The sequence below is a fragment of the Parus major genome, chromosome 4A, assembly GCF_001522545.3.
Source record: "Parus major isolate Abel chromosome 4A, Parus_major1.1, whole genome shotgun sequence".
NCBI lineage: Eukaryota > Metazoa > Chordata > Aves > Passeriformes > Paridae > Parus > Parus major.
This window is the reverse complement of record NC_031772.1, coordinates 8,843,224-8,855,784: the sequence shown is the minus strand read 5'-3', so window position 1 is coordinate 8,855,784 and position 12,561 is coordinate 8,843,224. Positions and strand designations below refer to the sequence as shown.

At 44.8% G+C, this 12,561-nt stretch overlaps 1 protein-coding gene across 4 annotated transcripts in view; it reads left to right on the top strand.

Moving 5' to 3' along the window:
• Nucleotides 1-6: 6 nt before the first annotated feature.
• IL1RAPL2 (interleukin 1 receptor accessory protein like 2) overlaps nucleotides 7-12,561 on the top strand; it is a 372,119-nt gene continuing 359,564 nt past the window's right edge. The window contains exons 1-2 of one of the 4 annotated variants that reach the window (XM_015626821.3): nucleotides 7-116; nucleotides 8,474-8,596. The gene's annotated coding sequence lies outside the window, so the exon portion shown is untranslated. Of the gene's footprint in view, nucleotides 117-349; nucleotides 945-1,429; nucleotides 1,521-8,473; nucleotides 8,597-12,561 lie in introns of those variants that run through there. The other 3 variants (XM_015626820.3, XM_015626822.3, XM_033514121.1) reach the window with 3 other exon arrangements.

Sequence of the window (12,561 nt, the reverse complement as noted above, 5' to 3'; positions counted from 1 at the left end):
GGACCGCGCTCACGGACCGGGACCGCCCGCCGCACTGCCGCCCTCCCGCTGCCTGCGCGGCGGCGGACGCCCACAGCCCGCCGGCACGGAGCCGTAGAGGGGAGCTGCTGTTGGAGGTGAGTCCTGCGCGCGGCGCTTCTCCCGGCAGTTCCCTTTTTTCATTAAAAAAGAAAAAGAAAAAAGAAAAAAGAATCCGTCGGAAAAAGAAAAGTTCGTCCCTCCTCGTGCCGCCGCGCGCGGGACGGGGCTGAGCTGCGGCCACTGCCTCGTCCCTCCCGCAGCTCCGGGACGGGCGGAGGGACGCCGGGGTTCCGCTGGTGCCGCGGCGCTTCCGAAGGGCTCCGGGCAGGGACCGCCGCAGCTCCCCCTCCCCGGCCCGGCGCCGCCGGTCTCGGAGCGGATGCTCGGAGCCGGATCCGTCCGTAGCGGCGCGGCCGCTCCGCCGCTCCCTGCACCGAGCCCTGCTGCTGTTGGAAGCTCCGGGAATGTTTTCTGTCACGAAGCGGGTGTCTCGGTTGGTACCGAGGGTCACTCAGCCTCGCGAACGCCTGTGGGGCTTCTCGGGAAAAGCGTTACTGCCGGGGATTTAAAATAAAAACACTAGAGGAGTCGCCTTTTGGGATGTTGCAGCGCGGTGGAGTCTGTTGAAGTGGTGCCGGTGCTTTGGAGGCTTGGCTGCTCTCAGTTACCGCGGTGGGTGTTGAATAGCGGGACTTGAAACCTCTGTTCGCCTCTGAAAGTTCCGTGACAATAAAGCTGCTCTGGTTTCGTTCGGAATCGGATGGAAATCTGCTGAAGGGCACCAAACATTTCTGAAGGGGCTTGGATTCAGCGTCTGTTTGCAGAGAGCCTGTCCCTGGACTGTTGTCTCTGCTAGGATTCAAAGAATCAAAAGTTTCTCGTGGAAAAGGTTGCAAGCTGCGGTTTTTCAAAGTTGTAGTAAGGTCTGTGTACTTTTGGCAATTTCTGCACCTACTGGGTTAACAACCAAACTTGGGTTTGTACCGTGGGGGAAAGCCCATTGTGGCAGGAGCCAGCACTTTCCAGTGCTCCTCGGCAGCGTTTATACTCTCTTGTTTTTAATCCTGATTATTTAAAAAACAATAACATTTTTGGCGTCTGTGTAAGGTTTGTGGATGTTACAGTATTACTACCAGAGTGCAGGTAGATTTGAGGTTTCAGATTTTAGATGTTTTCAGGGAATTGTTAGTGGTGAGGGAGGGCTGCGGGAAGGGCAGTGTGGCGGTGCCCAGGTGCTGTGTGTGTGTGTGTGGCTGCTGCATTCACCCCGAGACAGGCTCTCATTCGCCCTAAACGCTTCCAAAAGGGGACGTTGATTCTCCTCAGGGTTAAACCTCTGCAGCTGCGTGGCTTTCTGTGGTGTCCGTGAGAGCAGGTGAATCCTGCCCTGCTGCTGTGTAGTGTGTGGGAAGGAGGTTCCCACGGAGGCAGGAGTGGGCTCGCTTCCATGGGGACTTGGTGTCTGGAGGGCTTTGCTCGTGCCAGACCCGAGGCAGGAGGTAAGTCTGGGGTGGAAGGCGAGAGAGAGACAAACGCTTCCTTTGCAATAGAGTGACTGCAGAGGAGTAGTGGGACACGCAGGGGTTTGGGATTTGGGGCTCCCTAAGCCAGCGGGGTGCAATGCATGTGCAGTGAGCATGAGAAGTGGAGTTCTGGCAGCTCACCAGGCACAGGCAGTGGTCTTCAGGAGCGAGTCTGTGATTCACCAGGGGTTGCAGCTGGCGATGTGCAGGATGGCTTTCTGAGAAATTACTCGTGTTCGCATCCTTCTGAGGATGTTTCTCTGGGCACAGGATACCTCTTGCAGCGGGAGGACGGGGGCTTGGGCCGACCTCCCTGCAGAGTGCTTCTGTTGCTAGGCAGCAGCTTGCACCTCCAGCGTGCTCCAGATCCGAGTCTGCGAGGGGGGACCTTCCTCTCCCGAACTGAAGCTTTCTAGCTGGTGACCAAGGGTAGAAAGCACATATCCTATGGGTGTGGGTGTGCATGCACTGCTTGCTTTGGTACTGGGGAGGGGTGGTCAGGTGGGAGCATTCAGGGTTGTTAGCTGACAGCAGGACTTCTTTATACTCACCCACCCACTTGGGCTGCAGGCGAGCACAGGAGAAAGGGATGAATCTTTGTTCCATTTGTAAGGCATAAGAATTCTCTGCAGAGCACCTTTTTCCATTCACAGTACCTGGAAGCTCATAGGAGGTTTGTCTTCAACTTGTTTGATTATTGATGCTTTAGCAGTTAAACAGGGTGGAGGGAAAATAGAGTAAGATTTGCTTGCACAAGAGGTAGGATGGAAGGCCAGGTGTGCCACATTAATGTTCTTAGCCAGCATGAGTCAATTTTAGTGGATGCCACACAATTGCTGGAGCCTCAGTGCACGAATGGCATCAACCAGCATTGTCTGAACTGCTCTGTATCTCGCAGAGCAATGGAAAGCCTTTTAATTTTCAGAGCTGCCAATCTGGTGGCTGCACTTCGAAGCAGTGCAGTAGCTGAAGCTGTTGGAAACTAGCAGGGGAGGAGGGGACAGGGACTGACCACTCTCCAAACAGAAGTCAGATCAAAAAAGAGCCAGAAAGGGTCAGGAGGGATTCATAGGCTGGTGAAGGTGAGCTCAGCAGAAGGGCTGTTCTTGTGGCACAGATAACTTCTGATCAGGCAGGGATTGGTGGTTTGGGAGAAGGAGGAGGAAGATTCCTGGTTTGATGGGGGCTGGAGGCTTGGACCTCACAAGCTGGACTTGGCAGCCTTAAGCCTGGATGGGGCTGCAGAGGAATGTGGAGAAGTGGAGGTAGGAAGACACTTGCTGGTCTCAGGATGTTGTGGGTGTTGTGCTGTGCCACTGTGGGATAAGTTGAGCCATGGAGGGTTTAGGAGTGGGTTTGTCTGGAGGTGTCAGGCTGCTGGAGGCAGTGTGTGTGTGAGGAGCCCAGCAGAGATGCAGACAGGCTGCTGGAGAGCAAGGAGGAGGGAATGGGGACAGCATGTGAAGCTTGTACCCCCTGGGATACTGTGCCTGCTTGGAGAGGACAGGCACATCCAGGATGTCTGGATGGGATGTTCCTGTAAGGGGATTTGCAAAAGTAGAGTGTTTTCCATGATTGTTCTCAGCTGTTTCCTGGGGAGAGAAGAATACATGTAACAGTAATCTCTTAAATCTATGGAGAACAGTGTCTTCTGTGTGGCATTTGGAAGGGAGAGGCTGTTCAAAACTTTCTTTGAGATGCCCTTGTTGGACCAGAGGTGGAGGAAAGGTTCCAAGGAGCATTTGCAGCTAGTCATCCCTGCTAGCTGAGGTGGGAAGCTGCCAGGGATGGCTGGGGCTGGTGGCCTTGACCTGTGTGTCTGAGGGAAAAGGCTGAGAAGTTGTACTCACTGTGAGAAGTACAAATAAAGCATTTATACTGTATGGACTTTTTCTGCTCTCTGAAACATTCAGGCTCTGAGTAATCCTCTCACTTCAAACTGAGGCTCAAGCTGAAAATATTAAGGGATGCTAAATTGTGAACAATTGTTAAACAGCCTTAAAGAGCTGTATGGAAAACTGTGTCTGCTCTTCGTTTCTAAGCCTTCCTCAAACAATGTGAGTCTGAGCTATTTATCAGGAGCTCTTTTAGTGCTGGAAGGGAAAGTGAACATTTAAAGTGTATCACAAAATAAAGAGGCACTTTAAGAGGCAATTTGCTTTTCAGGATGTCCAACTAAAAATAAATCTTTCTTTAAACAGCCTTGAAAAGAAAACAGAGGGAAAAGATCTCGCCCTTGCTGAAAATAAGGAAAATCTTTTTGCTAGCTTTGATGGTGTGGGTTTCCTCTGGCATCTGGTACTAGATCCAGATAAACCCTCTTGGAATTGGTGGAGAACTGAGTGTCTTATATTCAGTAAGAAAGCTGGTGAGATAGAGACTGAGTTAGAAACTTCTGTAGGGGTTTTGGCTAATCCTTTCCACCCCAAAAGCACCACAGAGAGTTCTTTCCACCCCTCTTTTCTTTGTTTTATGTAACAGCTAATTAACAAGGATGCCTATTTGACTGAGCAATTTCAGGGCACATAAAATATGTATTTTATTTTGGCTGCATCAGAACAAAACACCATTGTTTCCAAGATTTCAAAAATGTGTCAAAGTATTCTCAAGCAATTTCTCAAATTCTGGGGGGATGTTGTTTCTTTGCTTAATTATATTCTTATTTTCACTCAGACAAATCTGGCAACACATATATGTGAAGTCCAGTCTTTAGTTATGTAAGAGAAAAAAAAAACACCCATCAAGAATCTGCTTATCACTTTAAGGAATAGAGATGATGCCGAGTTCAGTGAAAGCAACTTGCCTCTGCTGACGGCAAAGTGCCATGTCTGGCTTCTCTGGGACTGTTTTCTAAGTGGAAAACTGTAGATGAGTGTTTTACAAGGTGCTTGACAGCTGATATGTAATTTTTTTCCAAATTCTGTCTTCTTTGAGCAGTATGTATTAGTTAGAAAAGCGTGTGGCCATGGATGAAATAAAGGAATGAATTTCTAAGCACATTGCATGCAGAACTGTATTCTCACAGATCCTGTTTCATTAACAGAAGTGAATTTGGACCTGATTTTCCATGGACAGTGCAAATACTGTTATTTTGTTAATATTGCAGAGCTATGAATGTGTATGAGAGCAGGGATAATGTCGATACAGCTGAGAGTTACAGCTGTAGTGTCTCTGCTGTGTGGTCAGGGAAAGAGGCCTGTTTTAAAGGCTCTGTAAAAGCAGAGAACATTTCAGCATGCAGATGGCAGCCCAGTCTAAAATCTAGTTCTGTTTGTGCTGAGCACCTCTGTAACGAGCCTTGAGGAGCACAAGGGGAACGAGAGAAGTGGTGTGGGGGGAAAGAGGAGGGATGTGCTATCTTTCAGGATTGAGACCTCCCTTTGAACTCTCTCTCTCCATTTTTAATAGCTTTTCTGCAAAAGCTGCTTGGGGAGCAGGGTTAGAATGGGTTTGAAAGAAGTAAAGCATCTAATCTTTTGGCTTAATAATGCCCCTGCTTAGGCGGCTGTGAATTGGACAGACCTCCTTATTGATATGAGAGCAGTGAGTGAAATTGCTGTGGGTGAGAATGGTCTTTTCTCCTCTCTTTTAATCTGAAATGTCTTCTCTTTTTGTAATTGAGGCTCTGTAGAGAGGACCTGTGACCGCTGGCAGGGCCATTTAAAGCACTAAGGAGAAAACAGCCATGACCTGAGCAGGGGTGTTTGTTCTGGGTGTCAGCAGCTGAAGAGCTGGAGCCATGTGCAGCCATGGTTTGTCTGGAATTTACAGGGTTCATCAGTGACTCTGAAGCTTGAGAGTTCTCATCAGCACTTTTTTTTCACTCAAGATATGTGAAAAGCAGGAGTCAGAGTTTTTTTTTTCCTGCATGAGGCTTCTCCACAGCCCAGGATGGGCTGGCTGGGCTGGGTTTGAGAGTAGTCTGAGCTTGTCTCAGCCCAGAAGAAATTTGTCATCCTGGGACAGTGTCCAGCAACCTTGTGAGCTTTGAGAAGCACGTGTGGTCACCCATGGCTCTGTCCCCTCAGATGCTGTGATTACTGCTGCACCTTGCTCTGCATTGGGAACTTCCTGCTGTAACTGCATCTATTCTAGGACTTAGGCTGATTCAAGGTGATTCTCCAAATCTCTCCCCTTTCCTCAGTACTAGTGTACATGTTTAGCTTTCCAAGTGCAGCTTGTCTTTACATTTCCTTCTCCCTCCCAGTGGGCTTTGCTGTAAGCTTTTAAGTACTTCTGCAAGGTGCTGAGAGGCTTAGCCCCACTCTGTAAACCTAAACTCTGGCTCTGAGAGTTTTTACATTTCCTACAGTACTTCATGTTGCCTGAAGTACTGTATTGATTAAACCACAATCTGCAGGAGTAAATATATGTAGAATATTAATAGCTTCTACTCTAGGGGGAAAAAAAGGCTGTAAATTAATTAATCCATTCTGTTGACCTCATAAACCATGAGGGCTTGCAGTACAGCTGTAATCCTCCTCCCACAATATGTATTTCACTTTGAATGCGTGTAAAAGGCCTGGACTACTCAGACTGAAAAGCTGTGATACTGCACACACATATCCATGTATCCTAGGATGTGTAGTTAGGATATTGTGACGTTAAGGCTGAGCAATAATTCTCTCTAGAATCCAGGGTAGTGCTGAATCAGTACATCACAGCTGGGTATGAGGCTTAAAAAACAGTAACTTTCCCACTCCTTTGTCATTCTTGTACCTCCTTACTGTTGCTTTCTGTGCTTCCAAGTGCAGGAGCTGCTGCAAGGAGGGGTGAGTACAATGCAGGGATTTAAAATCTGGTTTGGAGATATAATGAACTTGAATTCTGTGTGAGTTGCTTAGGGAATCGAGGTCAGTGTGTGGTGTGAGCTGATAGAACTCCATCTGCTAATCAGTGCTGAGTAGTCCTAGTTCTTCTGGTTTACAAATCTGTTAAGATGGGCTGCTTAGGTTTTTATTGAATTTTCTTAGCATCAGTTTAGATGCGTGTGTACGTTGTATGCTCATCACTCTTTAGTGTTTTGATACTACAGATATTTTAATCTTTATCTATATTCAGAGTATTTCAGGGGATTTTCTCATTTTCTGCCTTGGATAGGAAAATTCTTGTAAGAAAATGTTCTTGTGTTCTTGGGCTTGCAGGGTTTTCTCTACAGGGCAAGCCAGCAGTTTGCTCAGTGTTGAGTGTGATTGCCACTTCACCATAACTAAAATCACTTACACACTCTGCAGCCAGATATGTTCATGGGGAAGTGAATGGGGTGTTGGCCATCTACAGTATTTTTCTTTTGTGCTTGGCACTGAAACCCTTTTTTTTTGTTTCTGTGTTACACTGTAAGATTCTTTTTGAAACTTGAAGATTCTGCACTTGGTATCTTCTACAGTTCCATTTGGAAGATATTTCACCTCTTAGTGGTAGCATTAAAATGTTTTCAAACAAAACCTGAGTGTTAACACCAAAGGGACGGTACTGATTGTTTCTTCTGAAATAACTGGTAAGATTGAATTTAGTCCTTTAAATCACAGGAGATCTGTGAGTTTTAGGTTTTTATTCCTTTTCTTTTGCACCCAGACATTCAGCCTTGAGGGGAGTCATTAGAGATAAATATTATAACCTTGTCAGTATTTAGCTGTGGATTCCTTTTGCTTTGTCAGGATAAGACCTTGTTTTTTCCTTGTTGTGTTACTGTCATGCAGGTGATGCACTGCTGAGCCAGTAGTAATCCCAGACAGTTTAGATGTTGTCTCTTTGTTGCTGTTTACTTCCAGTTTGCATAACACAAGCACTGTGTTGAGCAGGCACATCGTGTTTCCCTCATGTCTTGGTTCTGCAGACAAATTTTAGGAGAAAACGCTCTGGAATGAGAGTTTCCTCTAAAGAGAAAGGGCTTCAATATCTCCCTTTTCTTCTGCCAGTGAGAGAAATGGATACCAGGGGATGAAAGTGAAAAAAGTAAAACTGTTTATTAACAGTAAAACTGTTTATTAACAAAGCAAGTTACCCACAAAGCACTGGAAAAAAAAATGAGCCTCACCCCACGTGTCCATGTGGCTGAGAGGGAAAAGTGGCAGCTGCCCTTCTTTGTCTCTGGGAAGAGAGGAGAAAAGAGTTCACAGGAGCTGGGGACCTGTTGGATCTCTGGTGTGGGTCTCCTCCTCACAGCAGCTGAAGTTGGTGGATTTTAATGTCCTTTTTCGTGTTGGTTCAGCTCCTCTGAGGTCTCAGGTTCCAGGTGGTCCCGCCGGCTCCCCAGATGGGCTGGAAAGAAAAACAAGCCAAACTAAAAATGGTTCAAAGGAAAAAACACCAGCCAAAACCAAAAAGCTGCTGAAAGGATTCCTGGTACAGCCTCCATGCTAGAGGAGCTATCAAAAATAATCTGACAAAAGGAGCAATGTGGGGTCCCTGGGCCAGGCAGCACTGGACAGAGCGTTTGAACAGAGCCCCGGAGTTCCCAGGCTCCAGCCTTGCCACCTGGTTCACCTTTAAAATACAGCAGCCATTTCTGGGCATAAAACAGATGACTAGGGAATAAAGTGTCATCATAAAATCACCCTAGGAGACCTAATTTTAAAATTTCTCTTTAAATTTCAGCTGAGCAAGGAGAATTAGGCAGATGTGAGTTTAGTTAAGGACCTGGGTCCAGTGGAGACTTAAATCCTGCAAGACAAATGCTGAATGCACACTGCCTTGTAGAATTAATGCTCCTTTTGTATTTAGACAACTTAAGTGGCTGGTTATGATGGTGAAGATGCACAATGAATTAGGCAAAATGAAATATTCTTTGATGCTCATTGAGCAGCAGAGCGAAGAACACTGCATGACCCATATCAAGCAGAGCTGAAGAGACATTATTTGAGCTAGCATGCATCTGTGATCTTGAGTATTTTATCTCTGATCCTGAGTATTTTTTTTTTGTATTTCAGGTATCAACAAAAAGGAGTTGGTGCCCATTGTGGATTGCTGCCAACCAAGATCTTATATAGGCTGAAAATCTTTTAGTAATAAACATCTCGATGTGGTATGTTGGCAAAAGAGAAGACCCGAGAGTGAGTTCATATTAAAATTTAAAGCCTTAAAAAGTGGGATGGGGAAATAGTTTGAGAAGAAAGAACAGGACCAGCCTACTGTAAAGACAATGAAAGAATTACTGTTGCCATTTCATCCTTTGTGTGTGAGGTGAAAATGGTAATTTATTTTTGTGAGATATCTGAGCAACAAAACCTGACAATTGGAAATCACTAAAGAGGTGGTTTGCTGTTTTTAATGAGTGCCTTCTGCATCACATCTTCTGTGGAGAAACCAGAACCTACAGAGCCTCGTGGTGCGTCAGCAGATCTCAGCCTGTGCACAGACATGTGCCTGAGTGCACACACACTGCTTTTCCTTTCTTGTTTTCTTTTAAAGAAGAGCACTGCATAAGCAAAGCTTGTGGTACAAATTAGAGCAAAGCTAAATTATATTTAAAGTGTGAACTGGGGAATTGATGTGCTGGATTTTGTGCAAAATAATGCTCTGATTTTCTTCTCATTTCTAAGTGCCTGCTTCTAACCTTGTCACTTAAAGTTCCTTTGAGTTCCAGAAGCCATATGAGCTGAAGTGGGGTCTGGAAAGACAGCAGGCAGTACACAATGGAAATTGGAACACAGGAATTTCCCAAGCTCTGTTTTCTGAGGGTTTGGTTTGAAGAACTAAGTTTTTCAAAAGAGATGAAGGGTGTTAGGCAGGATATGGGAGTCAGGGTGGTTTTTGTTAGAAGAACAAAATTTGTGCTGGATGGCAGCCTGGCCCCTTGTAGTTTTGTGTGCTTACAGGACACTGTGACAGATGCCCAAAGTCAGGTGTGTAGCACAAATAGGGTGAAGAGAGAAGGAAAGACTTTATTGGCAATGCAGTGATGAAGAATTAAGTTGTTGCACCTTGCTTCTCCTACACTTTTCCCTCTGATAGCAACTTCCCTTTACTTTCCTGGATTCAATTACAAGCTGGCAGGTCACAAGGCTTGGACTAGTGATTTTTTTCACCTTTGTCAACAAGCACTTCATTCTGTGTCTCTCTTCCCTCCTCACAGTGATTTTAGGCTGTAATTTCTATGTCCTTATTGAATGAGATGTCTTCAGTCTTCTGGGAATGGTGTGAACTTGGTTCCCCTCTCATGAGGCATGCCCAGTAGAGTGTTACATTCTTGTTACAGCTGTGAGCCCACACTCACCCCTGCTTGGAGTTTGCAGCATCAGAGCGAGCAGCTCCTCAGGGAAGTGCTGCTCAGTGCCTGTGAGGGGAAAGTTTTGTCAAATGGTAAAATCAGCCCCTGCTTGCAGGGAAATGGCACTGAACTCTGACAGGTTTATTCTATCTTGTGTCTCTTCAAGGTGGCACAGTTGTGTTCATGCTCTTTGTCAGACCATAGGCATCCACAACACATTTGTACCCAAAGTTTAGCACAGGGCTGGCTTCAGTCTGTGTTCCATCACCCTGCCTGACCGGTGACTCAGTGGCCCCCAGGAGGAAATTTGGATTGCTCCTGTTGGGAGACATGGTGAGAGTCTTGGCACAGTCAGATCCAGAAATCTCCTGACCAGTTTGGAAACTTAGTCTTGAACTAATACAAGCTTTCTTCTTCTGGCTGCTGGACATTCTGGGGAAAATACAGCTTATTTTGTATCTTGTGTTCTTTGTTAACCTGAATGTTTAAAAACAGTCATCTCTGATGGGGCAGTTTGAGCTGATTGTAGCTGGCTGCTGTCTCAGGACAGGAGCCAGCTGAGCCACTGGTCACACTGGTGTGACTGATCCCATTGCTGGTGGAAGTGACAGCTCAGACTCTGATGGATATTTCCATGCCAGCCTCAGTGGAGTTGTGTCAGATGTGACAAGCTGAGGCTTTGGGCTTGATTATGAATGACTGGGTGGTGCTGTGGTTTCTTGCCCTTTTCCTGCTCTGTATTCCTGATTTGTGGAGGTACAGAGACTGACTGCCTTGGAGAGGCCAGGGCTTCAAAAAGTAAAACTCCTATCAGTGCTGACAGAACCAAGAATTTTCTGCTCTGCCTAGCATTAATATTGGTTGGCAGAACTTGCTTTGAATTTTTGAATGTATTTAATGCAGCCTAGCTTGTTTGGGGTGGAGATGCACAGACCCACATGAAAAAGGACCTAGTAATTCCATATTTCAGCTGTAATTACCGAATGGAGAAAAGTGGAGAAACTAATTTGCAAAGTTATACTTGAAAATCATTCTAGCATAACATCATCATTACAATTATCTGTCAAAAGATTCAGTTCAATTACTTTTTTTAAGCTCTCTTGTCAAGATGGCCTTACTGGTTTCAGGATTGTGTTACTCCAAGGAGAGGTCAAGGAAGAGTGAATGCTAATTCTGTCATTAACCACTGTCAGACAGCCTTCAGTGCATATTATTTCTTGAAAATGCCTTTGCATTGTTACTGTGAGTAATCAATAGGAATAAAATGCCACAGAATTCATGGAGAAAAAAAAATCCACTGCCTGTTTATAGCTTGTAGTACGGTAAGGTGAGAGGAAGAGAACTTCAGTTTTAAGTGGTAATTTTGAAATAATTGAATAGCAGCACAATTCCTAGAGTGTAAAAGATTACACAGGGTTACTTACATTTTCTTCACACAACGATAGGCCAGTAATAAAATTACAAGGGGAGAATATTCGATGTAATAAACCCAAATTAAACTGAATAAGCATCAGTGAACAGCATGATTTTGCAACTTCTTGCTGCTTTGTCATGTTGGGTAAATGTTGAGAGCTGGAGGGGTCTGGGATGCTCCTGAAGTGGAGGGTTTGGGACTTCTGAGTGAGCTGGGTGGGCAGATGTGTTACAGCATTTTTGGGAGGATTCCGTTTCATTGACCTCAGTTTTGACTACTAATGCTGGTAGTTTTGTTTCTGTTTAGTTGAAACTGCTGTAAAATGTGTGCTGAATCTTTTGGTGCAAATAATAATTTCACAGTGATTTAGATGACTGCCTGCTTTATCTGATAATAAAGATCCTGATCTAAAGTCTGTATCTTATACAGAGATGAATTCCTGGAGTTTAAATATATCAGGCCACTAAAAAGCCCATGACTTCAAGCTAAGCATATATTTGAGGACTCTAGCTTATAATTCAGCATTTCTCTTTGAGAGAGATGGGCTTGGAATGAGCAACTGACAGAACAGGAGGACACAGTCTCAAGCTGTGCCAAAGGAAATACAGGTTGGATATTGGGAAAAAGATTTTACAGAAAGGGTGACAAAGTACTGGAATGGTCTGCCCAGGGAGGAGGTGGAGTCACCATTTCTGGATGTGTTTAAAGAAAAGACTGGATGTGACACTCAGTGCCATGGTTTAGTTGAGGTGTTAGAGCTGGTTTGGACTCGATGATCTTGGAGGTCTCTTCCAACCTTGTGATTCTGTGATTTGATGAATTCAGATTTGTTCTGCATGTATTTAAGTGCAGAGAAGGAGACTCAGTTTGCTCTTTCTATCTTTTCTTGAATGGCATGGTACTTGTAAATGCAAACAGAATTAGTTCCAGTAATTATATAAAATTAAAACTAAAATTCTAAACTAGATTTTCCTTTTTCTTTTTTAATGAACATAATATAAAGCATGTAGTAAAGGTCACAGGTGAGAATCCTGAGATCTACATTCATTGATTTCTGATTTTTTTTCACCTTTCTTTGCCTCATTGTATAGGAGAAATTTCTGAAACAGCATTAATTGTAGGCAATTGTAGGCAGTGTAGGAGCTTTTACAAGGCCACCAGTGGGAAAGTAAGGTTGCTAAGAGAGATTGCATGATTAACCTACTCTGTGTGTTTTCCTGAACAATATGAATTTAAGTGTGTGACATGTTTGTATGAGAGAAAGCTAATTATGACCATCAGGATTTTCCCCTCAAATAACGTATAAAAATCTGCCAGATTAGACCCATACTACTTCAAATAAACTGTTACATCTTGTGATTTTTTTTCTTTGAGAGCAAAATAATATTTTTGAG